Source organism: Pleurodeles waltl, chromosome 1_2 (genome assembly GCF_031143425.1).
Source record: "Pleurodeles waltl isolate 20211129_DDA chromosome 1_2, aPleWal1.hap1.20221129, whole genome shotgun sequence".
NCBI lineage: Eukaryota > Metazoa > Chordata > Amphibia > Caudata > Salamandridae > Pleurodeles > Pleurodeles waltl.
The window spans coordinates 50098730-50122297 of NC_090437.1; the positions used below are offsets into that span (position 1 = coordinate 50098730).

General features: G+C 44.5%; 1 long non-coding RNA gene across 1 annotated transcript in view; it reads right to left on the minus strand.

Moving 5' to 3' along the window:
• The window catches only part of LOC138296818 (uncharacterized), a 252890-nt gene that overhangs the window by 7217 nt on the left and 222105 nt on the right, over positions 1-23568 (minus strand). The gene's annotated exons all lie outside the window — the stretch shown is intronic.

Here is a 23568-nt window from a genome sequence, read left to right on the forward strand (position 1 = left end):
TTGGCATTGTCTGAGTTTGCATTGGAGTCATTGAATTAGGTGTAGACTCCATCTGGACTATCACTGGATTTTGAACATTCTGTGGTATCTGTAGTGCTACCAGTACTGTAATACTCAGTGCAGAAAGTACAACAGGAATTGTAGGATAGAATACAGGCTGAGCTACAGTCTGGATCCCAGGAGTCTGGATAATTGTAATAGTAGAAACATTAGTTGCGACCTGAACTTGGCTTTGAGTTACCACAACTGGAGTTGGTGCACTTGGGCTATTACTAATACGTGGACTTATTTCTTATACTGCATATGGAGGATGACTTCTCAACAATTGCATTATAAATTCATCATCATCGGCATCACTATCATAAGTCAGTTATTTTCTAGCTTCATCTGACATTGACACATCTTCCTCAGAATCCTTTGTCTTTTTCTTTATCTTTGGTCTGACACTGCTATCCTTCTCTTTTTCTTGTGTAATTGCAGGATACATTTTAATACCCTGTAAAGTTTCAGTTCTCCAAAATATTTGCTCATTTTCCCATCTTAACTCTAGCAAAGTTTTCTCAACCTTTCGCATTCGCCTTTCAAATTTTTGTTTCTCTTGTTGTCTGGCTAGAAACTCCTAAATAGCTAAGGCTTCAAATTGTGCTGGTCTTGGAGGGGGTTTTAATTCGTAAATTACTCTTCTCAAATTTTCTAAAATTCTCATATTAAAACTTCCATAACCAGGAAATGCTAAGCTCCCTTCCTTTTCTGTAATTTTGCACCACAGTTTTAACCAAACACATGATAAGGGGCCTCTCTCTACAATTACGATGTATGCAGGTGTACCTTCTGGCACAACAATTTCTCCTATTCTGACTGAAATGAAAGCATCTCCTCTTATGGCATTCTTTAACGCTTTGAAAAACTTTATTTTTACTTTGATTGGACTTAAAACTACAATTTAAATTCAAAACAGGAAATAATTCAATCCCAAAATAATGTTCTCTTGTCTCTCTAAAGCAATAGTGAACAGCTATTGTCCTGAGCATCCACCAATCCGTCCACGGCTTCTTTTCACCAACCGACCAATCCCAGCGAAGACCTAGTGATGTCACACTCACACACAGCGGCTGACAAAGTCTCGTGGATGAGCCTTCACACAAAACTAAATGCAAAATATTGCAAGCACCAAAGAAAAATCAACAAACCAACTTGTCTGTTTGCTACAGGTAGTGGCACAATCACTTCGGAAGCTTTACGAATATTTTGATTGCGGCTTTTAGCTCTAACAACTACTCATCCGATTTTAGCTTTCTCTTATTCGCATGTAAAATTGGACCAGTAAATTTCACCCTTGACTTATACCAGATCCTCCTTGAGCTCTTAGGAATCACCAATATCTGTCAAATGAACACTCCTTTAGCACACACTCTAGGAATACTGTTTATCAACCACGCCCATTTGACCAAACACAGCAGACAAGTTATAACAACAACAACCACCAAGTGTCTCTTACACTTGTACAATACTCCAGAGTCTTAGACCACACAGGGTCTGTATACTAACAACCATGTGGGCAATTTTTTAGCACAAAGCGCCACACTCGATTGAGGCATGGCAACTTCCCTACACTCACCCTTTGGCGTACACAAACTCCCTAACAAACTATGTTGGACTACGCAAACTTCCTAATTCTCACACACATCGCAATTCACCTGCGATTTGCTAAAGCACTTGCAAGTGCAAACCCTATTTGGAACTCTAACAACACTAGGAACACTGGGAACATACTAAACAAGAATTGGCAAAAACAAATTTTCAAAAAATCAAAATTTCAACAAGCATTGGTAAAATAAAATCTCTCAATTCTCTTGTATTTACATAAAAACATCAAAACTACGACATTTCCCTCCTATTGAGGTGAAACCATCCTCTGCTTCCATATTCTGTGAGTGAGACAGACCTTATTTTGTTTTATATTATTATGATAAGGTGTCACGTAATAGGGTAGATCAACTATTACCCTTAGAGGTCGACTCGGATCTTTGGACTCAGACAGAAATCAGAGAACATCCAAAGCATCCAAACAGTTAATATTAAGCCAATTGAACATAAATTATAGCATTAATAATCAAGTATTCAACTTGAAGACATTAGTTTATACACACCATGACCTATGTAGTCATGAATCACCACAAAGTTTAATAAAGTTTAAACATTTATTTTCCTTTAGATTAACAATGCTAAGATCATGTAAATCATGGGCAAGACCAAATGATAAATGTACAAGAATAACACTGGCTGACCAAAGCGTCTGAAAAATCCCAATCTTGCCAAAGCGTTAGTTATTAGACACTCCAAAATAACGATACAGAATAACAACAATAACAGGTGAAAAATAGACACAGTATACATTTAGTTATTATGGATGAATTTTTCACAGTCAATTAATAAAACAGTAAAATTTAGGATCAGGCATCCCTAACTATTACTCTAATTTGATAAGCATATTTGGATTTCATGCAAAAAGAAAATTAAGACAAAAATTTATTTGGAAAACATCTAGCTATGGTGCTAACCAAATAAGCGGTTGGATTCTCTAAAGAAGAAAAACAGAAAACCCTACAAGAAAGACATATGCACATTTGTTACATCTCTCCTGAATGAATAAGCAGGCAGCAATGTCTTCGTCAACAGAGCATCTGGTCTTCTTTAGGAAGCATCAGTATCATGAATGGAGAAATAGTTCAGTAAAGTCGGGCCCTAATGTACCTGAACTGATAGAATCATAAGCAAAAAGCTAAGTAACAGAAACACATTATAACTCTAGCATAGTATAACAAGAACAGCACTGACTTACATCATCTAAAACTTTGATATCTCAAAGTCCAAAAAGTAACTAACTAAGCTTCTATTGGACAAGACTATAGGAGTGAGGGTTTTAGCCAATCATCTTCTTCTTCAAACGGTAAATTTTAATTGCTTCATCTTCTCTCGACTCCAGTCACAAACTTCCATTGTTGAATACATTTTATTACGTTTAAAAAGCAACATGAAACATGACATTGAGCACTGAAACCCATTGTTAAAAACATTATATTATTATCTCAGGAAACCAACGAATGAAACAAGTTAAGAACATTATTTTTCCACTGTGCAAGTCACACAGAAGGGTAAATAATTAAACTTTCAGAACATCTTGTAAGGTCAGCAACAAGTGAACATTGAACACCGACCTTCTAGAAAATGCTAAAACATATGCCTTTAGAAAATGCTAAACGTAGGCTTTTCACTAATGCTATGTATGAGTAAAAAATGAAATACTTTAGTAATCATTTCAAACCATTAATGTAATAATTAATCTATTTTAGTATATATAATTATGAATAATCAAAATATTTCTGCATTAGGCATTATTAATTAACATAGCACACGTTGTTTATGGTGTCCACCATGTCGGTCATTTTAAACTACATGTTTATTTTTCTAATGCAGATTTTTCAGTTAGGCCTTTAAACACACATTGCATTTGTAAATTGCATTTTAGTACTTCCGTTTTTATTAATAAAACTTGCTCTCTAACACTGCCAGGAGCTTTTTTGAGCAACCCATGTTTACTGATGGTTTATATATGGTCTATCATAGTTTAGTCTTGTATGTATGTTACTTACATAGTGTGGCCTAGATACAAACCAACAAAGCACCATATCGGAAGTGCCATGAATCTTCAATTCTTCCACTCTAGCAGCTTAGAGTGCTCACAGTGGGACCACTAGGCTCATGAACTCGGTCCATCCCACTCTAATGTTAATTAACTTGTTTTGGGCTTCTTTTGTCTGCAAGTTTGCAGACAAAATGCACATAAGTAACGCTGTTAGGGAATGCCATGATAGAGAGGAGTGAACAGTGTGCTGAAAATTACAGTGAAGGAAAGAGGGAAAGAGGGAAACATAGGGCAAAACACAGAGGCAAAAAAGTGTGTGAGCATTAGAATGAATGTTGAGAAAGAAAAAGGATGAGAGAACAATTATGAGTAGATAGAAGTGGAAAGAAAGAGCTAAGAAGGAAGGATAAATGGAACAAAAGAAGCACAAGTTGAAGGTTTAAAAGGTGAAAGTTAGGATGAAAGGGTGAAGAGAAGGTAGGGTGAAACAAAAACTGGATGGAATGGCAGGGTGGATAAATGGAAGGGTGAAGGAGAAGAGAGCAGCTGAAAGAAAAAATAGGTTAAGTTATATATGAAAAAGTTGAACAGGTAGTTAGATGGAATAAAGTGTAGCTGAATTATGGAAAGGTGAAGGGAAAGCCGATGGATAGATTACTAGATAGAAAGGTGAAACAGATTAATAGATGAATTGAAGGTGGATAAAATGTTGAAGATAATTCTTCTAAGGAGGGCTAGGTTTGTTCCCTTTGAGTGTTCAGTGTGAAAAGAGGTATAGTGAAGGTATTTTAATTTTCTGGCTACTGTTTTGCACCATGGACATAGCTGATCAGGATGTGTTAAAACTAACGAAACACATAGGCAGGAACCAGAGGCCTGAATACATTAAACCACTTATATTTGCCCTTAAAGCATGGATCTCTTGCTGAAATCCTTTTCTGAAAATAAAGAGTAATTTGGACTACTACAAATCCAGTTGTACCGAAACCTCCAATTTAGCCATGCTATTTTGCCTTATCTAGCAAATCTTGCTGATATACCTGATTATAGCCCCCTAGTGGCAAAGTTAACCATGTCCATACTCCCTATACTAGGGACAGTTTCCTGCTTGTGTAGATCCCTGGTTATAAACTCCACAGATACTATCAAGAAGCTTAGGGAAAACTGGGAGAAAGACATTGGCCACCTCAAAGATGAGGAATGGACTTTTGGAAATATGACTGGCCCCACAGAAAGCAGCAATCACTAACAGAGAACATTCAATACAGTTCAGTTACCTGCACAGTCTACCTGACCTCAGAAAGACTGTTGCGCCTCCAGAGAGGTACTGAGGCAGATAGTCTGAGATGTGAGGTAGCAGTGGGAGAAACATTCCTCAAAGTCTGGACCTGCCCATTTGGGTGGGGATTTCCCATACATTCCATGTCATATTGAAATTACCAATCCAGCCGAACCCAAAGATTCCTCTGTTAAACATAGTGGAAGATGAGGAGTTCACAAAGTCTGAGAATGCCCTACACAGATTGGGATTGACATTAGGGAACAACAAAGCACCAAATTCGAGGAAGCCAACCTCACCCAGTGTCCCAGGCTGAAGTGTAGCAAACTTGAGCTCCTAATATACAAAGTAAAGGCGCTGTACAGACACGGTATATAGGAGTTTTGTAAGGTATGGTGGAACGCATGCAATTGTGCTTACTACAGGTAATGTTTGTGGAAATATAAGGGAAATCAACAGTAAAAAACAGCCCACAAGACAATAAACTAGGGCCACAAACAGCTAAAAACAGGCCCAAGCACTGACCTTTCATTTCAGCCCTGTGAGCACTGCCAGACTGCCCTATGGGCCAGTCAGACCGTGCATGTAACAGACGAATAACTTCGATCAGTACGAACCACAGTACCCAGTAAAGGTATTTAAATGTATGTGATATATGTCGATGATGCTGTGAGACGCTGCATACGAGTGCTCTGTGAAGTTATGTGTTTATTGTTTCTCTGAGCTTAATGCAAAACTCAATAAAGACATTCATTTCAGAAAAAAAGCAACGAGCTCTGCAAACTGCAGCTTGTCAAATCTGTGCCTGGTTGGTGAAGGCAATCAAAGACCACCCAAGTGAGCATGCTTCTGAACTATTTATTTTATATAAGCAATTATAATAATTACTTATTTTATATCTGAAACTACTGACAAGATGTTGAGACTCAGGGTGTGGCTGGGCAGTGCAATAAAGGCCAATGCTAGATAAGGGCTCATTTTCTATTTTCCCAGCCAAGACACGGTGATCAAGTGTGCTCCATGGTTGAACAGAGCCTGGAGATACCATAAGTCCAGCACAAATGTTATATCATGGTTACTGCAAAAGGCAAACCATGTGTAAAGCATCCACTGTTTATGTTGGAAACATGGTGTAAGGTCTGCCTGAGAACTGTTGTTAATCGCTTTCGCTCCCCTGACTTAACCCCTTCGCTGCCAGGCCTTTTCCCCCTCCAGTGCAGAGCCTTTTTTGGGCTATTTGGGGCAGTTTGCTGCTTAGGCCCTCATAACTTTTTGTTCACATAAGCTACCCACGCCAGATTTGCGTCCTTTTTTTCCAACATCCTAGGGATTCTAGAGGTACCCAGACTTAGTGGGTTCCCCTGAAGGAGACCAAGAAATTAGCCAAAATACAGGTGAAATATATATATATTTTTTTTTAATGGGAAAAAGGGCTGCAGAAGGAAGCTTGTGGTTTTTTCCCTGAAAATGGCATCAACAAAGGGTTTGCGGTGGCAAGATCACCACCTTCCCCACTTTCAGGAACAGGCAGACTTGAATTGGAAAACCCCATTTTTCAATACAATTTTGACATTTTACTGGGACATACCCCATTTTTACTATTTTTTGTGCTTTCAGCCTCCTTCCAGTTAGTGACCAAAATGGGTGAGGAACCAATGCTGGATCCCAGAAACCTAAACATTTCTGTACAGTAGACACAATTCTGAATTCAGCAAGGGGTCATTTGTGTATATCCTACAAGTGTTTCCTACAGAAAATTACAGCTGAAATAAAAAAAAATTGAAATTGAGGTAAAAAAACAGCCATTTTTCTCCACGTTTTACTCTGTAACTTTTTCCCGCAATGTCAGATTTTTGAAAGCAATATACCGTTACGTCAGCTGGACTCTTCTGGTTGCGGGGATATATAGGGCTTGTAGGTTCAACAAGAACTCTAGGTACCCAGAGCCAATAAATGAGCTGCACCTTGCAATGGGTTTTTATTCTATACCGGGTGTACAGCAATTCATTTGCTGAAATATAAAAAGTGAAAAATAGGTATCAAGAAAACCTTTGTATTTCCAAAATGGCCACAAGATAAGGTGTTGAGAAGCAGTGGTTATTTGCACATCTCTGAATTCCGGGGTGCCCATACTAGCATGTGAATTACAGGGCATTTCTCAAATAGACGTCTTTTTTACACACCTCCTTACATTTGGAAGGAAAAAATGTAGAGAAAGACAAGGGGCAATAACACTTGTTTTGCTATTCTGTGTTCCCCCAAGTCTCCCGATAAAAATGGTACCTCACTTGTGTGGGTAGGCCTAGCGCCCACGAAAGGAAATGGCTCAAAACACAACTAGGACACATCACATTTTTTTTACAGAAAACAGAGGTGTTTTTTGCAAAGTGCCTACCTGTGGATTTTGGCCTCTAGCTCAGTCAGCACCTGGGGAAACCTAGAAAACCAGCGCATCTTTGAAAACTAGACACCTCGGGGAATCTAAGATGGGGTGACTTGTGGGGATCTGATCAGGTTCTGTTACCCAGAATCCTTTGCAAACCTCAAAATTTGACCCAAAAAACACCTTTTCCTCTCATTTCGGTGACAGAAGGTTCTGCAATCTAAGAGGAGCCACAAATTTCCTTCCACCCAGCGTTCCCCCAAGTCTCCTGATAAAAATGGTACCTCACTTGTGTGGGTAGGCCTAGCGCCTACGAAAGGAAATGGCCCAAAACACAACGTGGACACATCACATTTTTTCACAGAAAACAGAGGTGTTTTTTACAAAGTGCCTACCTGTGGATTTTGGCCTCTAGCTCAGCCGGCACCCGGGGAAACCTAGCAAACCAGCGCATTTTTGAAAACTAGACACCCAGGGGAATCCAAGATGGGGTGACTTGTGAGGCTCTGACCAGATTCTGTTACCCAGAATCCTTTGCAAACCTCAAAATATGACCAAAAAAACGCCTTTTCCTCTCATTTCGGTGACAGAAAGTTCTGGAATCTGGGAGGAGCCACAAATTTCCTTCTACCCAGCGTTCCCCCAAGTCTCCCGATAAAAATGGTACCTGACTTGTGTGGGTAGGCCTAGCGCCCACGAAAGGAAATGGCCCAAAACACAACGTGGACACATCACATTTTTTCACAGAAAACAGAGGAGTTTTTTACAAAGTGCCTACCTGTAGATTTTGGCCTCTAGCTCAGCCGGCACCTGGGGAAACCTAGCAAACCAGCGCATTTTTGAAAATTAGACACCTAGGGGAATCCAAGATGGGGTGACTTGTGGGGCTCTGGCCAGGTTCTGTTACCCAGAATCCTTTGCAAACCTCAAGATTTGACCCAAAAAACACTTTTTCCTCTCATTTCGGTGACAGAAAGTTCTGGAATCTGAGAGGAGCCACAAATTTCCTTCCACCCAGCGTTCCCCCAAGTCTCCCGATAAAAATGGTACCTCACTTGTGTGGGTAGGCCTAGCGCCCACGAAAGTAAATGGCCCAAAACACAACGTGGATACATCACATTTTTTCACAGAAAACAGAGGTGTTTTTTACAAAGTGCCTACCTGTGGATTTTGGCATCTAGCTCAGCCGGCACCTGGGGAAACCTAGCAAACCAGCGCTTTTTTTTAAAACTAGACACCTCGGGGAATCTAATATGGGGTGACTTGTGGGGCTCTGACCAGGTCCTCTTACCCAGAATCCTTTGCAAACCTCAAAAATTGACCAAAAAAACACCTTTTCCTCTCATTTCGGTGACAGAAAGTTCTGGAATCTGAGAGGAGCCACAAATGTCCTTCCACCCAGCGTTCCCCCAAGTCTCCGGATAAAAATGGTACCTCACTTGTGTGGGTAGGCCTAGCGCCCACGAAAGGAAATGGCCAAAACACAACGTGGACACATCACATTTTATCACAGAAAACAGAGGTGTTTTTTACAAAGTGCCTACCTGTGGATTTTGGCCTTTAGCTCAGCCGGCACCTGGGGAAACCTAGCAAACCAGCACATTTTTGAAAACTAGACACCTAGGGGAAATCCAATATGGGGTGACTTGTGGGGCTCTGACCAGGTTCTGTTACCCAGAATCCTTTGCAAACCTCAAAATTTGAACAAACACCTTTTCCTCTCATTTCGGTGACAGAAAGTTCTGGAATCAGAGAGGAACCACAAATTTTCTTCCACCCCCAGCGTTCCCCTAAGTCTCCCGATAAAAATGGTACCTCACTTGTGTGGGTAGGCCTAGCGCCCACGAAGGGAAATGCCCAAAAACACTATCTGGACACATCAAAATTATCAAATACAAAACTACCTGTTTTTGCAGTGGGGCACCTGCGTTTTTGGTCCTGGGCTCAGCAGCCTTCTAGGGAAACCTACCAAACCTAGACATTTCTGAAAACTAGACACCCGAGGGAGTCCAGTGAGGTGTGACTTGCGTGGATCCCCCAATGTTTTCTTACCCAGAATCCTCAGCAAACCTCAAATGTAGCTAAAAAATAACATTTTTCCCACATTTCTGTGTGGGATCACCGCACTGGGACACATTTCATACCACCCAATGTTCCCCCCCTCAGTCTCCCAGTAAAAATGATACCTCATTTGTGTAGGTGGGCCAAGTGCTTGTGAAAGGGAAGAGCCAAAAACTTGTCGATATTGTGGGGGAACAAAGGGGTCCAAAAGGGCAGTTTGCATTTTTAGGCTGACAAGTGCAGCAGAATTTTTATCGGTATAGATGAGACAATGCTGGGTGGTGGGAATTTTGTGGATTCCTGCAGATCCCGGAAGGTTCCGTCACAAAAACGTGGGAAAAATGAGTGACTTCCAGCAAAGTTGGAGGTTTGCAGGGGATTGTGGGTACAAAAATGGTGCGGGGTGCATGTGAAACACACCACCCTGGAATCACCCAGATGTTTAGTTTTCAGATGTGTCTAGGTCTTGAGGATTTTTCTACATGACAGCATCCCAAAGTCCATAAAGTGCAGCCCTCACCATTCCAAGTGGGACGATTTTGAGAGTAAGCCAAGTTCTCATGGCCTAAATGTAAAACTAAAACCCAAAATAATCAAACGTCTTCTTGCTTGCTTTGGGATAAGATGTTTTAGAGTGTGGGGGAGATCTGAAATACTGTTACCCCCTTCAGTTGAGGTGGGGGTGTAACCAGGCCCATACTGGTTGGTAGCCACCACCCCAATATTTTTAGTTTTTTTTAAATTCCCTGGCATCTAGTAGACTTTCTACCCCCCCCCCCGGGTGTGGATCAGGGGTAATTGCCCCATCTGCCCACTAGTGGGCAGAACAACTTTGGCCCCATTTATTTGGGGTGGGGGTATGGCCATACCTCCACCCTCTTATTTTTGGAGAAAAAAAACTTCCCTGGCCTCTGGTTGGCTTTCTTCCCCCCCTTGGGGCAGATGGGCCTTCCAAAAATAGGCCCATCTGCCCCCAATGGGGGGGGGGCAGATATGGCCAACAGTAATGTGCCCCCATGGGGAGCAACCCTTACCCAAGGGGCTGCCTCCCTAAAGAAAACACATGCATACACACACACCAATCCCGGGTGCCTCAGTGGTTTCTGCCCCCATGGGGGCAGATTGGCCTAACAAAAATTGGCCGATCTGCCCCAAGGGGGGCAGAAATGGTCTAAATACAATTTTCCCCCCAGGGGAGCGACCCTTGCCTAATGGGTCGCTCCCCATCTCTAAAAAAACAAACAAACCAAAAAAAAACACCAAAAAAAAATTGCCCTGGCGCCTAGAGGTTTCTGCCCCCCCCAGGGGGGGCAGAAATGGCCTAAAATAAATTTGCCCCCTTTCCACCCCCCACCCCCACAGGGAGCGACCCTTGCCTACGGGGTTGCTCCCCTTGCGTGACATTGGCGCAAAAAAAAATTCCCAGTGCCTAGTTGTTTCTGCCCCCCTTGGAGGCAGATTGATATAAAATCGGCCGATCTGCCCCCAAGGGGGGCAGAAATGGTCTAAATACAATTTGCCCCTCCAGGGGTGCGACCCTTGCCTAATGGGTCGCTCCCCATCTCAAAAAAAAAAAAATTTGCCCTGGCGCCTAGAGGTTTCTACCCCCCCTGGGGGCAGATCAGCCTAATAACAATAGGCCGATCTGCCCCCAGGGGGGTCAGAAATGGCCTTAAATAAATTTGTCCCCCACCCCCCCGGGGAGCGACCCTTGCCTACGGGGTCGCTCCCCTTGCGTGACATTGGCGCAAAAAATAAGATCCCTGGTGCCTAGTGGTTTCTGCCCCCCTTGGGGGCAGATTGACCTAAAATCGGCCGATTGGCCTAAATACAATTTGCTCCTCCAGGGGAGCGATCCTTGCCTAAGGGGTCGCTCCCCATCTGTAAAACAACAACAAAAATCCCCGGTGCCAAGTAGTTTCTGCCCCCCTTGGGGGCAGATCGGCCTAATTAAAATAGGCTGATCTGCCCCCCAGGGGGGCAGAAATGGCCTAAAATAAATTTGCCCCCCAGGGGAACGACCCTTGCCTAAGGGGTCACTCCCCTTGCATGAAATTCACGATGAAAAAAAAAATCCCTGGTGTCTAATGGTTTCAAGGGGGGCAGAAATGGCTTAAATATAATTTCCCCCTAGGGGAGCGACCCTTGCCTAAGGGGTCGCTCCCCACCTCTAAAAAACAAAACAAAAAAAAAAATGATCCCTGTGAAGCCTCTCCGGCCTCTTCCGATCGCGCTGGAAGCTAAGCTTCCAGCGCAATGGGAGGAGGCCTCTGTGATTGTCAGCGCGCAATCACGCGCTGACGTCACGGGGGGTCGGGGGTTGCAGGGGAAGGGGAAGGGATTCCCCTTCCATCCACGACCAGGGGATGTGGGTTGGGGGGCCATGAGGGGAGCGCGTGCCTTGGACGAGATCACCTCTTCCAAGGCACCCAAGCGGTTCAAAATATGAGAACCAAAACAGAGGTCCACATGAATGTAGCGTTTTTCTTGTTTAGAAGAATCTGGCCGCTTGCGACAAGATAAAAGCATTTTGGTGTGCACAAACTCTATTTTGCGATTCGGTAATCTATTTACCGAATCGCAAAATAGGTTTGCGAGTTGCTATTTGGAAGGGGCGTGCCAAGGGCATCCCTTCTAAAAAGTGAGTCTAGTGGTATGTAGGATTGTTTTGCGACCGTGAATACGGTCACAAAACTATTGCAGTTACCACCAACTTCAAGATGGTGGTAACCCATACGTAAACTGGAATTGGTCCCCAAGGGACCTAAGCCCCTTTGTTAATCAGGGTGGCAATATTTTTTCAGAGCAAGCAGGCTTTGAAAGTCTCGTGGTAATTGGATGTGACATTGGGCTTTTCCCATGAGGATTTGGTTCAGTTTATTTGAAAATGAAATGTGTTTCTAAAAAATTTAAAGTTCATCATGACTTGATGCAATGATTCCCTGATCTTTATTTTTAGATGTTTTGCATGATTTATTCTGTAAAAGAAAGATAATTGATTTGGGATGTGAAGAGGAACATCAGCATCCGGGTGAATTGGATATTGATATTTTGCAATATAATTGGACACGCCTTTAAATTCGGGGTGAGCTTTCGTGGAACTTGTGCTCTCTAACCCCACTATGTTCATTTTAATTCATTTTAGTGATTTTGTTTTATACTAAAAGGCCCATTATCAAATGTTTTTTTATCAGGCTACATACTCATAGAAAGTAGGACGCAATGAAAAGAAAGTTATATTTAAGTTGAAAATCTTGTGTTTTTAGGGTAAGTAAGGAAGAATCAGTGAGATATTAGTTTGATGGTTCTTAAAAACATGGTTTGGTTATGTGAGAAGGCCACTAATAGGTTTTTTTACTGTTCTTTTTAGGTGCTACCTGAAAATATAATTTTGGCAATAAAGGGCATGTTTCTTTCTTTTTGGACTACAATATTGTGGCATTTAAATTGCCATATGCATCCCTACCCTTACAGTTTTGTATGAATCCCCAGGCATTAACTGAAAGTACTCACATCATCTGCTCCAAAAGGCATTGCCAACTTTTCCTTCGAGAAGATACAAAATAGCCACAACAATCTTAAAAGAAACTCACTACGGCCCTGATTACGAGTACGGCAGCCCTTGGACTGCCGTACCCACGGTAGCGGTCTGACCACCGTCTCCTTGGCGGTCTGACTGCCAGATTATGAGGATGGTGGCTGGACTGACACAAGACCGCTGCAACTGCCAGGATTTTGGATCCCATGGCTGCCGCGGTAGGGAAAGCCGTGGTCAATTATAGCAATGTGATGCCTTCACCACTGTGCTGATCACGACCTCCCTTTCCGCCAAGCTTTTCAAACCTGGTGGAAAGGCAGGGAAGGGGCCCCAAGCCGGGCCCCAGGGCGATTTAACCCATTGGGCAGTGTGACCAAGGGCTCATGTTGTGCTCTCCTATGCCTCCACTGTCGGTGCACACTGTTGCCATGTACAATATTGTGCATGGCAACAGTGCGCCCAAGGTTCATCTGGCGCTGCACTACCGTGGCATGTGCTTCAGGCTCACTTTCTTAGCCGAAGCATGCCACAGCAGTGAAACCACCACAGACACTACCGCCAGCCTGGCAGTAGTGCCGTAACACAGGGGGAGACCACATTTTCTAACACAGTTTTGTCTTTTTACTAATAAATAGCCCATTATCCCTATTTTTTGTGGTTTCAACCTTCTTCGAGTTTGTGGTGGAAACGAGTGTGAAGCCCATGGTGGATCCCAGAAAGCTATAAATGTCTGAAACCTAGACAGAAATCTGAATTCAGCAAGGAGTAATTTTTGTAGCTCCTTTAAGGTTTTCCCAAAGAAACCAAGTGTTGACATAAAGAAATATTGAAAATTAGTAGGAAAAAATGGGCATTTGTGACAACGTTTTCATTTGTAACTATTCGTCATGATGGCTGATTCACAAAAACTATGCACCACTACATCTGCTAGACCCTTTAGTTGTGGGGATATATAAGGTTTGTGGGTTTTCCAAGAATTTAAGGTACCCAGAGCCAATAACTAAGCTGTACCTTGCAATGTTTTTTTATTCTGATAATGAGCAATTCATATGGTAAAATATAAATTATGAAAAGCAGGTATCAAGAAAATCTATGTTCTTACAAAACGGGGACAGGATACGGAGTTTGGAATCAGAGGTTATTTGCACATCCCTGAATTTGTGGGTACCCATACTAGCATGTGAATTAGACGGTATTTCTCAAAATTACTTCTCTCTTAGACAGTCTTACATTTGAAAGGTGCAAATGCAGATATATACAATTGGCACTAAAACTTGTACTACTACTCTGTGTCCCCCTTAGTCTCCTAATAGAAATGGTACCTCACTTGTGTGGGTAGGCCTAAAGGCTGCATGCAGGAAACAACTCAAAACTGACCCGTTCTTTGCAAAGTTGAGTAGCTGTGGTCTTTGGGCTCTACCTCAGCTGGCACCTTGGGAACCCTAGCAAACCTATCCATTTTTTAAAACTAGAAACCATGGGGAATCCAAGTTGGGGTGACTTGTGTGGCTCTCACCAGGTTGTTTTACCCAGAATCAATTTCAAATCGCAAATTTTGACTAAAAAAACACACTTTCCTAACATTTCTGTGATAGAAAGTTCTGGAATCTGCAAATACCACAAACTTCCATCCACTCAGCATTTTCCTACGTCTTCTGATGAAAATGGTACCTCATTTGTGTGGGTAGGCCTACTCCCTGCAACAGGAAAGTGCCCAAAACCTAACATGGATACATCAGATTTTTCTACACAAAACTGACCCATTTTTTGCAAAGTGGGTAGCTGTGGTTTTTGGGCCCTACCTCAGCCGGTACCTAGGGAACTCTAGCAAACATTTACATTTTCGAAAACTAGAAACCTAGGGGAATCCAGAGTGGGGTGACTTGCATGGATCTCACAAGTTTTTTTTTAACCCCAACGCCCTGGAACTCTCAAACTTTGCCTGAAATCACACATTTTCCTTACATTTCTATGATGGAAACTTCCAGAATCTGCAGGAATCCACAAAATTCCTAACACCCAGTATTGCCCCACTTGTGCCAATAAAAATGCTGTGCCACCTGTGTGGCTGGACCTAGTGCCGCAACAGGAACAAATCAAAGCAAGGACAATGGGATCCCTTATATGGGGACTCCTATTGACATCGCTTAGATCCATTCCTGTTGCTGATCCGTTCCTGTACCTACCACAGTTACCACCATCTTGTGCCCACACAGTCCTGAATTCTGTGGTGAGAATCACTAGCCCAGCCACAGAGAAACCAGGACCCAGTGTGAGAGGGCACCCTCATTCAAGGGCACAGGCTTGTGGGGGTAGGGTTCATGGGAGGGCTAAAGTGGGCCATCAGAGTGAGGCCACTGGGGCCATGCACACCAAGAACATCATCAGTCAAGACTTAAAAGTCTTTCAGGAGTCCCAGGGCATGATGGACTAGGTATTTACTGAAGTCCGTCCGATGAAGCAGCTGCAGAGGGACATACACCATCAGATGGAGGCCCATAACTCCAACATGGGCTCCCTCATAACGGTGCTGCTTGGCAGTCATACAACCCTGTGCTGGGCTTTCTCATCACCATCTACCTCTTCAAGTGGTACAACTATATCCAGCCCATCTATATCTGTGGCAACCACAGAAAGGAAGGCCCTGCCAGATGAAGAAATGCCGGCAGACACCCTTGTCTCTGCAGCGACGGAACACCCATACCCCACAAGCAACAATCCAGGAGTTGCGGATGGCAAGACACCTACAACCACCACCAGCAAACTTCAACTTTTATTTTTTTTAGGGTGTGTAGCACATTTGCTCTGTGGACTAGCTCTGGACACTTTTCCCTTTCTGATGGGAGTAGTATTCTGGAATTTGGACTTCACATAATTTGGCATCAACAACTATGGTTTCATTCACCATGACTGACTACTTCACTTATTTTCTTTTATGTTTGTTTTAGCACAATGTATTTCTTCACCATTACCACTTTAATAAATACACATCACAAACTCATTGTCTGCTGTATTAAATCTCACATCTAATACTGTATATATGTACTACAGTGTGAACTTTACAATGCCACAACTAGCTACTTGTGTAAGCATGGATATGTTGAATGAACACAATGTTTAGCTCGGGATCACAACCAAATTACACCAACACATACATACATGTGTATTTTCTTATAACATCTTTATTACATTGCTCCAATCACAGACTGGCATGATGTCGGAAACATAGCAAATCATACATGACTCAAATATTCTGTGTCATTGCTCACATTTTGCAACATGGAAGGAGGGAATATATCAAACATGTTCCTATATAATAGGTCAAATAAACATGTTAGGTTTATGCCTGTTTGTGACCCCCCCAGTGCTCTACATAACCCCCCTGGTCTGCTCCCCAAGGACGCAGGTACTTACCTGCTCGCAGACTGGAACCAGAGCACCCCTAGTCTCCATAGGCGCCTATGTTATTTGGGCCCCGCTTTGACCTCTGCACCTGACCGGCTCTGTGTTGCTGGTGCTGGGTGTTTGGGGTTGGCTTGAACCCCCAACGGTGGGCTAACTATGCCCCGGAGACTGAACTTGTAAGTGATTTATTTACCTGCTAAACTAACTGGTACTTACCTTCCCCAGGAACTGTTGAATTTTGCACTGTTCACTTTTAAAATAGCTTATTGCCATTTTATGCTAAACAGTGTACATGACTGTTTTGATTCAAAGTTCTACATTTACCTATGCCAAGTACCTCACAATTGATGTACTTACTTGATACCTGGAGTTAAGTCTTTGAGTGTGTGTTCCTATTTATTGCCTGTATGTGTACAACAAATGCATAACACTACCCTCTGATGAGCCTAACTGCTCGACCACACTACCACAAATAGAGCATTAGTATTATCTATTATTGCCACTATCAACCTCTAAGGGGAACCCTTGGACTCTGTGCACACTATCTATCACTTTGAGATAGTATATACAGAGGCAACTTCCTAGAGTTGGTTGAGAGGGTGACCACAAATAGGTACAGATCCTCCTCACCCCACTCTCATGTCTCCTCAGTATCTGAGGGGACACACTGCTAAACTTCAGCTGAGGACTCCGTAGATAGGGAACTCAGGCTACTGGACCTGGAGGAGGCCAGGCTGAGGCTACAACAGCTAGTCCTAGATAGGGAGGCCTTGGCAGTGGGGAGAGAGAAAGGCAGGGTATGGGATTAGCACCCCATTGTGTCAGCAGTTCTGGTGTCAGGGACACCAGGGTCAGGGAGGGCTCTTTTGATTCCAGAAATCTGAACAAAGTAGTCCCCCCTTACAAAGTGGGGAGGACATTTACAAGTGCTTCACTGCTTTCGAGGGGGGGCTGTAAAGTAGAAAGGTTCCACCAAAAGCACTGGGTAGCTATTTTGTGGCTCTCCTTCTCTGACAAGGGGATAGACTGACTCCTTACTGTCAGGAAGAGGATGCAGGCAACTACACAATTCTCAAGGCAGCACTTTTAGATGGGTTTGGTCTCACAACTGAACAATACAGAATCAAGTTCAGAGAGACCACGAAAGAGTCCTCCCAAGATTGGGTACATTTTGTGGACTGTTCTGTAAAAGCTCTGGAAGGCTGGTTGCATGGGAGCAAGGTCAGTGATTATTAGGGCTGTACAACTTAATCTTGAGGCAGCACATTTTAAATAACTGTGAGTCTGGCCTATTGCATAAGTACCTGGTGGACTCTGATCTGACCTCTCCCCAAGAAATGGGAAAGTAGGCAGACAAATGGGTCCACACCAAGGTGAGTACAAAAACCCACACAGGGGGTGACCACAAAAAGAAAGAAACAGGTAAGCATTGGGAAAAGGGTGGTGGCAAAGAAAAATCTAAAGAGTCTTCATCAAGCCCACAAAATTCCTCTGGGGGTTCGGGCAAATCCTCTTCCTCTTCCTCCAGCTTCAAAAAGCTTGGTGCTATGTCTGTAAAAACAAAGGCCATAACCCAGGAGACAGCTTCTGTCCTAAGAAAGGCACCAAGCCAACCACCACTACCAACCCCACTTCTACTTCTACTGCTTCTAGCAATAGCAGTGGTGGTGGGACTACTAATAGTAGTCAGTCCAAGGGTTAGCTGGGTTCACTTTAGGGACTGTAATAGGGTCAGGGTTGGTTAGAGAGACCACTGGGGCAGTGTTAGTCTCTGATGGGGGCATTGACCTTGCCACCCTTGCTGTCTGTCCCCTTAACATGGGTAAGTTCAGGTAGAATTTTCTGATAAATGGTGTTGAGGCTGAGGCCTACAGGGACACAGGTGCCAGTGTCACTGTGGTGACTGCAAAACTGTTGTCTCTTGAGCAACTCCTACTTGGTCACCAGTCCCAAGTGACTGATACTCCCAATAACACTGTGTGCCACCCATTTACAGTTATTGATTTCAGCTGGGTAAGGGTGGGGGGTTACTGGCCCTAAAAAGGTTGTAGTGTCCACAAGCATAACATATCTACTAGGGAACGACTTGGAGGCTTCAGCTTCGGCTAAAGTGGAGTTGGAGGCCCATGAAGCAATGCTGGGCATCCCAGGGCATATTATTGCCCTTACAAGAGGAGAGGCCAAAAGCCAGAAAGATCAGGGAAAGTTGGAGCCTGGAACATTGGCCCTAAACATTTCCAAACCTAAGAGTAGAAAGGGCAAGAAAGTGCCCCCATCTCCAGCCTCCAGTGAGGATTTGTCCCCACAGAGGAAGAATCCACTCCCTTGGTAGAACCTAGAACAGAGGAGCTGCAAGTTGACACAGCTTAGCTCTTGGATGCAGGGGGTGCTAGGGAGGAGTTCAGTAGGGAACAGAGGACATATCCCACACTGGAGGGCTTGAGCTATCACTCAAGAGGCAGAGGATGTCAGTCGCACCCATAAGGTGTACTTTGAAGACAGTCTCCTCCACTCAAAGCCAAGGTACCCGAAACCTGGTGCTACTAGGAGACTGGTGGTCCTTCTGAACTATAGGGAATTTCTGTTAACCTTGGCACATTACTTTCCCCAAGAAGATCACCTGGAGCAAAACAAAAACTTGGGACAGGCTAGTCCCTCACTTTCACTTGGCCCATATGTCAAAAGACGCAAAGGAGTTTTGTCCCGCCTGTGTCACTTGTCAAGCCAGTTGCAAGACAGGTGGCATCCCAAAGGCCCCCCTAATTCTACTTCCAGTGGTTGGGATACCCTTTGAAAGGGTTGGGGTGGATATTGTTGGCCCCTAGACCCTCCCACAGCCTCTGGGAACAGATTTATACTGGTGGTGGTGGACCATGCCACAAAGGTATCCAGAAGCTATTCCTCTTAGGACCACTACAGCTCCTGCAGTGGCAAAAGCCGTTCTTACAATCTTTTCACAAGTGGGTTTTCCTAAAGAGGTGGTATCAGACAGAGGTACAAACGTCATGTCTGCATACCTGAAAGCAATGTGGAAAAAGTGTGGTATTACTTATAAGTTCTCCACCCCTTACCCAAACCAATGGATTGGTGGAGAGGTTCAACAAAACTCTCAAAAGTATGATTATGGGACTCTCTGAATAACTCAGGAGGAGGTGGGATGTCCTGTTACCATGCCTCTTCTGTACCTATATGGAGGTCCCTCAGAAGGGTGTGGGCTACAGCCCATTTGAAGTTCTGTTTGGGCACCCTGTTAGGGGTATTCTTGCTCTCGTAAGAGAAGTCTGGGAGCAACCACTCAAGCCTCCCAAGCAAGACATAGTGGTCTATGTGCTTGGCCTCAGATCTAGGAGGGCTGAGTACATGAAAAAGGCCACTAAAAACTTTCAGGCCAGCCAAGAGTTGCAAAAATAATGTCATGACTAGAAGGCTGTACTGACTGTATACCAGCAAGGACAGAAAGTGTGGGTCCTGGAGCCTGTGGCTCCCAGGGCACTCCAAGACAAGTGGAGAGGTCCCCACATAATTGTGGAGAAAAAGGGTGAGGTTACGTATTGGTTAGACCTAGGCACTCCCAGAAGCCCCCTCAGGGGGCTTCATGTGAATCGTCTAAATCCCTTCTATGATAGGTCTGACATGACTCTGCTCATGGACACTGATGAGGGACAGGAAGAGCAGAGTGACCCTCTCCCTGACCTCTTTTCCCACACTGCAGCAGATGGCTCAATGATGGGGTAGTACTTGCTGACTGCATCTCCGAGTCCCAAAAAAGAAGACTGCAGGAATCTCCTAGGACAGTTCTCAGAACTGTTCTCACTGAGACCTGGTCAAACAAGTTGGTGTGAACACACCATTGACATAGGGGATAGTTTGCCCATTATAAGTACAATTTACAGGCAACCTGACCATGTCAGAGACTGCATCAAATCTGAAGTTCAGAAGATGCTAAATCTGGAAGTCTTTAAGCCCGCAGATAGCCCTTGGGCTAGTCCTGTGGTACTTGTCCCAAAACCTCACTCCCAAAATGGCAAGAGAGAAATTAGGTTTTGTGTTGACTACAGAGGTCTTAACACTGTTACAAAAACAGATGTTCATCCTATCCCTAGGGCAGATGAGCTGATAGATACACTGGCACCTGACAAGTATCTAAGCACCTTTGACCTAAATGCTGGCTATTGGCAGATTAAATAATCAAAGGATGCAAAGCCACCAACAGTATTTTCAACAATTGGTGGGCACTATCACTTAACAGTGATGCCCTTAAGGCTGACAAATGCACGTGCCGCATTTCAGAGGCTGGTAAATGCAGTTCTCCAAGGATTGGAAGACTATAGTGCAGCTTATCTTGATGATTCAGCTGTCTTTAGCTCTACCTGGGAGGATCACCTGATCCACCTGTGGAATATTTTGGAGGCCGTGCAAAAGGCAGGCCTCACTATAAACTATCAAGGCCTTTAAGTGCTAAATAGGGTAAGGGAAGGATATATATCTGGGCCACTTGGTAGGTGGAGGCCAGATTCAGCCACTACAGGGGAAGATCCAAACGATTTTGGATTGGACACCCACTAATACTCAGAACCAGGTCAGAGCCTTTTTAGGACTCATGGGGTACTACAGGAGGTTCATTAGGAACTATGGCTCTATTGTAGCTCCTCTTAATGACCTCACATCAAAAGGGATGCCTGAAAACGTTTTAAGGACAGCTTACTGCTAAAAAGCTTTTGAAGATCTTAAACAGGCCATGTGCTCTGCACCTATTTTAAGAAGGCCTGACTACTCCAAGCAGTTATTAGTTCAGACAGATGCTTCTGAGGTAGGGGTTAGGGCAATATTGTCACAACTTAATACAGAGGGCCAGGACCAACCTGTAGCTTTTGTAAGCAGAAGGTTAATCCCCAAGGAAAAGCGTTGGTCAGCCATAGAAATGGAGGCCTTTGCTGTGGTTTGGGATTTGAAGAAGCTGCGGCCATATTTCTTTGGTATTCACTTCCTTGTTCAGACAGACCACAAGACCCTTCTGTGACTAAAACAGATGAAAGGTGAAGATTCCAAACTGTTGAGGTGGTCCATATCCCTACAGGGAATGGACTATACAGTGGAACTCCAGTGCAGATGGACTCTCCAGACATTTCCACTTAGACAATGAAGACTCACTTGGACAAGGTTAGCCTTATTGTCCTTTGTTTGGGGGGTTGTGTAGGAACGTACCCTCTTTTTGCCATGGTTACGCCCACTTTTTGTCTGTTGTCAGTATGTTTTGACTGTGTGCACTGGGATCCTGACAACCAGGACCCCAGTGACTGTGCTCTCTCCCTTTAAACAGGGTTGCTTGGACCACAAACACCCCACTTTTGGCATACTGGTGCCCCTTATAAGTCCTTAGTATATGTAACCAAGGTACCCAGGGGAATGGGGCACCAGGGCTTCCCCACGGGCTGCAGCATGTATTATGCCACCCATGGGAGCCCATGTAAACTGTGTGTGCCATTGCAACCTGCATGAAAAGGTGCATGCACCCTTTCACTTCAGGTCACTGCGCCAGGTCACTATAACTCACCCCTATGATACGACCTCCTAGCCCAGAGGGCAGGGTGCAGGGACCTGTGTGTAAGGGCACCCCTACATGAACAGAGGTGCCCCCACGAACTCCAGCTACCTAGCTCACTACCTATGTCTAGCTACTTAATGGTAACCCTGAACATGGACATTTTGGTTTCAAACATGTCAGAATCATACCCCAATAATGTTGCCAGTATTGGTTGTATGATTCCATGCACTCTAGGGGCTCCTTAGAGGATCATCAGCATTGCTGCTACCAGCTTTCTGGGGTTTTCAGGGCAGCCTACTCTGCTGTCACCCCTCAGATGGGTTTCTACCCTCCTTCTGCTTGACCAGCTCAAGCCTAGGACGGCAGAACAAAGGATTACCTTTGGGAGAGGGAGGCAACACCCTCTCCCTTTGGAAATAGGTGCTACATGGCTTGGGAGGGGAAGCCTCCCCAAGGCACTGGTATGCTTTGAAGGGCACATTTGGTGCCCTCAAAGTATAAACCAGTCTGCACCAGTTCAGGGACCTTCATTCCCTGCTCTGGCTCAAAACTAGACAATGGAAAGGTGAGTATCTACTCTACTGTCCATCAGCACCTCAGGGGTGGTGCCCAGAGCTCTTCCAGATGGCCTGTTGAATCTGCTACCTTTCAATCCAAGGTGGGCAGAGGCTTCTGGGAGCATTGAGTGACCAGGTCAGGCAGGTGATGTCACAGACCCTCCTGATAGATGGTCACCTGGCTAGGTGCCCAATCCCCCTTCCAGGGCTATTTAGAGACTCCCTCTTGGGTGGGTCCTCAGATTAGACGTGCAAGACTCCATTAGGAATCCTCTGCAATGTTTACTTTGAATTCTGGCCACTGCAACCGCAACTGGACTCCACAGGAACCTACAATCTGCAGCTACAGCAACAACTCTATTCTGCAACATTGTTCCTCCAGCTCCTTCCAGCAACTGCAATATTTCCCCAGCTGTGCATCCTCTGAGGGTAGCAAATCTTCAGCCTGCACAAGAAGCAAGAAGGAATCTCCCTTTGAGTGAAGGAGTCACTTCCCTGCATCCGCGGGCACCAACTGCAATGACGACTGACTGCGTTGATCTCCTCTCATCCTGAGCTGTGTGAATCCAGCATCACGGGTGGTGGTCTAGAGTGGTTCCCATGGTCCTCTCTGCCAGCTGTCCAACTTTGGTGAAGGTAGGCCCTTGCCTTTCCACACAGGACAGTACCACTGTGCACCACATCTCTTCCCGCCACCAAGGCTTGTTGACATCTCCTTCAAGAGATCTTCAGGCTCTGTAATGTACAGCCCTCTGTATGCTTCTGTGGCATGGGACCTCTCTTCAGTCATGCTGCTTAAGCAACTCCTGGGCTCCTTGCCTGTGGGTCTTTGTGGGGGATGCCTCTTCTTTTTTGGACTGTCTGCACTGTTGAGGGTCACCTGGGACTTCCCCCGTGGTTTGAGTTCCCCCTAGACCTTGCTGGTCCCGGCAGCTCCACTTTTCACCTACCGCAACATTTGCCTTTACCTGTCGAGATGGGGCCACTCACCTGAAAAGCAGGATGTCTGCAGGTGCGATGGTGTGCCCCCCAACCCCCTGGAACACCTCTTGGCGCTTCCTGGTGGACACAGAAACCCCGGCAGGTGTCCCAAAAGGAAAGGGGATGTGGAAGAGAAAGAGACAAAACACTGCCACGTCTTGCCGGTCCAGCCA